The sequence below is a fragment of the Loxodonta africana genome, chromosome 22, assembly GCF_030014295.1.
Source record: "Loxodonta africana isolate mLoxAfr1 chromosome 22, mLoxAfr1.hap2, whole genome shotgun sequence".
In the NCBI taxonomy this organism is placed as follows: Eukaryota; Metazoa; Chordata; class Mammalia; order Proboscidea; family Elephantidae; genus Loxodonta; species Loxodonta africana.
In genome coordinates this window covers 63,887,539-63,891,850 of record NC_087363.1, presented here as the reverse complement: position 1 = coordinate 63,891,850, position 4,312 = coordinate 63,887,539, and the positions used below count along the sequence as shown (strand labels likewise).

The 4,312-nt window shown below is 41.4% G+C and overlaps 1 pseudogene; it reads right to left on the bottom strand.

Moving 5' to 3' along the window:
• Positions 1-2,577: 2,577 nt before the first annotated feature.
• LOC100666639 (rho-related GTP-binding protein RhoQ-like) lies at positions 2,578-3,418 on the bottom strand (annotated as a pseudogene).
• Between the last annotated feature and the right edge of the window lie 894 nt (positions 3,419-4,312).

The following is a 4,312-nucleotide window of genomic DNA, read 5'->3' as shown; positions in this document are numbered from 1 at the left end:
TATGACTTTGCCTTGGTCAAGTTGTGCAGACTTCCCCAGTATTGTGTACTGTTTTACCCGTCACCAAAGTTACCACTTATCTATTGTCTAGTGAGTGTTTTTACCTTCCCAACCCTCCCTTCCGTCGTAAGCATCAAAGGTTGTTTCTGTGTGTAAACCTTTCCATGGGTTTTTATAATAGTGGTCTCATACAGCATTTGTCCTTTTGTGATTGACTTATTTCACTCAGCATAATGCTCTCCAAATTCATCCATATTTTTGTGAGTTGCTTTGCAGATTCCTCATTGTTCTTTATTGTTACATAGTAGTCTACTGTGTCTATATACCACAGTTTATCCATTCATTTGTTGATAGGCACTTAGCTGTTTCCATTTTTTGCTATTGTGAATAATGCTGCAATGAGCATAGATGTGCATATGTTTATTCACGTGATGGCTCTTATTTCTCTAGAATCTGTTCCTAAGAGTAGGATTGTTGGGTCACATGGTGTCTCTGTTTCTAGTTTTTCAAGTTAGCACCATATTGTTTCTCAGAATGGTTGTACCCTCTCGCATTCCATCAGCAGCGCATAAGAGTTCCAATCTCCCTGAAGCCTCTCCAACATTTGTCATTTTTTGTTTTTTTGATTAGTGCCAGTAATCTCAGGGTGAAATGGTATCTCTTGGTAGTTTTGATTTGCGTATTTCTAATGGCCAGTGACTGCGAGCATTTCCTCACGTGTCTGTTGGCTGCCTGAATGTCTTCTCTGGTAAAGTGTCTGTTCATATCCTTTGCCCATTTCTTAATTGGATTATTTGCCTTTTTGCTATAGAGGTGTTGGATTTTCCTATAGATTTTAGAGATTAGAACTTAGATGGATAAGTCATGGCCAAAAATTTTTTCACAGTCTGCAGGCTCTCTTTTAACTCTTTTGGTGAAGTCTTTTCATGAACATGAGTGTTTAATTTTTAGAATATCTGGGTTATCAAGCTTATCTTCTGGTGTTTGTGTACTGTTAGTTATGGTTTGTATACTTCTGTCTATAGTGCGACGTTGGCTCTGCCTCTGATGCTTATATTTTTAAAAATCTCTACAAAGCTGATATATAGCAAGACACTACATCCTAGAATTGTCAGCGATAGAGCGCTTAAGGCTGTCCTGTTCAAATATAAAAGTTTAGTGTTTCATTACCCAATCTGTGCAATAGATAATAGCTATAAACTCAAGCCATAGAAATTAACAGAAGTCCACCACAAACATAAGATATCATAATTTAGGCAACAGCAAGTTAAAATGTAGGAAAGACTAAAAAAAAAGTAGGTTGATTATGCTTCTCTATAAAACTGCATTCATTTTTTCACACTGAAACTTTGTCTAACAGTCTTGTCTGCTGCATAGTATTGGGGCTAAGGCAGACCCACAGGAGATCCAGCAACTCTTAATTAGGTAATACATCTAGTAATTAAGGTGGCTGTCCTACCTCCAATACAATTCTATGGCCTGTGCCCCCAGAGAAAGATTAAACATGGCTCCAGTATATCAAATAAGCTTCACAAATGAATAGGAAAATTTTGTCTTGGATGATTTTTTTAAGCAGAGCCTCTCACCTAGGGACCAACATGCACTTCTGGGGGAAGAAATAAATCAACCTTATTTACTTCTGGCTTGGTGAAATATTGTAAATTGTTGTATGGCTGCAGAAGGGAGTATTTGGAAGTCAGTGTTTTGCTTAATTTTCACTCTAGAATAGCTCTATAACCTCTGTTATAGCTCCAATATTTATATCCGACATCAGTTTTATGATGGCAGCAGCTGCTGTGCTGTAAATTCCATGTAACATGCTTAAGTTCTATGTCTTTTCACTTTAACACAATATAAAGACAGTTTCTTGTGGTTTAGTCAGAAAACACACTTCTCATAGCATTTGATATACACAGCCAATGTGGGAATTAAAAAAAAAAAAAAATTATCGACTAGTCCAGAGAGCTAAATTGAGTTTAGGGTTATGACAAAGTCTGACCCAAAATTTAATTTATAACTTTAGCATGTATCTCATGCAGTTTGGGGAGGCTGAAACTAAATCTACAATTGCCAGAAGCCTTGTACAGTCTAATAATGCACATTAACTAAAATGTGTGCAGTTTTAGCGTTCATGGTAAATGGCAGCTATCACCGTATGACACTTTTGTCATTCTTTAAGAAAGCGCGTTACGTTTTAATATAGGAATATTTAGGTTACACTTAACTTGTGCTCAAGTAGTAATAAAATATTCGTTCTTTTTTGATTCCATACATTCTTTCCTCAGGTAGGGCCATCTCCTGCACGCTTGGATGGAGCAGCCTTTGGCTGTGTGGCTGGCCTTGCTATTTCACCACTCTGGATATACTGGAATAGAAAGTAACTTACACACAAGAACAATTAATTGGAGCAAAAGAAGATAGTTCTTTGTGCAGATTCCATAAAGACTGTGCAGAAATGTATATGGTCAAAGCCAAGCTGTTTCATTTACGGCGCTCTTTTTTTTTTTTTTTTAATGTAAGTACAACATGATGTGATTGTAGCTTTTTGAATTATGAAGCCCCTGAGAGATTGTACCTTCTATCACAGTGAAGTATTTATAATAGATTGTGGCTTCAGATGCTGTTTGTTGCTTCTTGGACCTTTAATAAACATTCTTAATGAACTCTATAGAATTCTGAGGGCAGTTTTTTTTTTTCTTTCAAGTTTTAAACTGCTTCATTATCTATAAGAGGTCTGTGAATAACTGTAGCGTTTCATATACTTTCTGAGAGAAATAGACAGTTTCTTTGGCCACTGAAGACATTTCTCACATAATCAAACAACAGTTTCTATATCTTGATCCAATTCTTTTTCTTCCTGTGTGTTTCTCCACAGTTGAGATGGCTATGATAGCCTCATCAGAAGGTCTTCGCTCCCTTCTGGGTTAATGCTGAGCATTCCACATAGCAGCACGCTCCTGTCTCTTTTGCTAGTTTCTGTCCTTGTTCCACACATACAGGTTTTTCTTTCATACCAGTCTTGCTAAAGTTTTGGGGCCATCCCAGAGATCAGTCAGAGTTTCTGTTAATAAAAAGGTCACATTTGGTGTATATTCCTTAAGCTCTGATACCCACTCCTCTTTCACATTTTTGAATGAAGCTGGATTTACCACAGAGAAGCATATAAGGAAGACGTCAGTCAAAGGATAAGACAAAGGCCTCAAAAGATTGTAGTTTTCCTGTCTAGCCACATCCTAGAGTCCCATAAGGTACTGCTTGCCCTCACGGTGACACTGACTGTGCCGTGGCCGGAGATGGTACACACGTACTCCTCTGGGAAGGTATCGTTGGCATGGTTCATAAGTAGCCATGTCTTGCCCAGTGCCCCATCACCGACCACCGTGCATCTGAGCATCAGCAGGCCTGGCCTGTGAGCCATGCTGTGGTCGACCCGCCTCCAGCAATGGCCCTCCCTGGAGCCCTTGCCCAGACCCTGGGCTCAGCCCCAGCCTGACTAGGGGGTCCACTACTCTTCTGCAAACAGGACCAGCTAAGCCCCCCTCCACATGAAGTGGTTCCCCCCACCAGAGGGGAGAGGGTGGCTGGCCCAGGGTGCTGCCGCTGCCTAGATGGCTGCCCGGGTCCCAGCACTGGCCCTGGGCACCGTGCCACCACGCCTGCTGCCCCTGCCACTCTGGGCCAGCAACCTCTCCCCGCCCAGCCTCCCTCAGAGCTTCAGCTGGATCATAAGCCTGGCTGGCCTGGGGGAGACAACTTTGGGGAGGACAGCAGAGGGGGAGGGCAGACAGCTCTCCCTCTTAGCTGGCCAGGAGGAGGGTAGGCCGAGTGTCCCAAGTGCCTTCAAACTTTCAACTTTTTGGTTAGCAGCCAAGCATGTTAACCATTTGGACCACCCAGGGACTCCTTGACAAATGTTGTTGTTGTTGGGTGCTGTTGGGTTAATTCTGACTCATAGTGACCCCATGTGACAGAGTAGAACTGCCCTATAGGGTTTTCTTGGCTATCATTTTTATGGAAGCAAATGTCTTTCTTCCATGGAGCTGCTAGGTGGGTTCGAACTGCCAACCTTTTGTTTAGCAGTGAAACACTTAGCCCTTGTACTACCTGGGCTCCCTTGAAAAACAATATTGGGTTTGAATTCTCCCAAAGACCCTATGAGGTCAATATTATGGGGACTGAGTCTCAGGGGGTTTAGATGATTTGCCCAAAGTCACACTCTTTCCATCATAACATGCTGCTCTAGAGATCACAGAATTTTCCAGACTGCAAATATCTCATTCCATCTTTATGGTTCTATTATTTGCTTAATGTT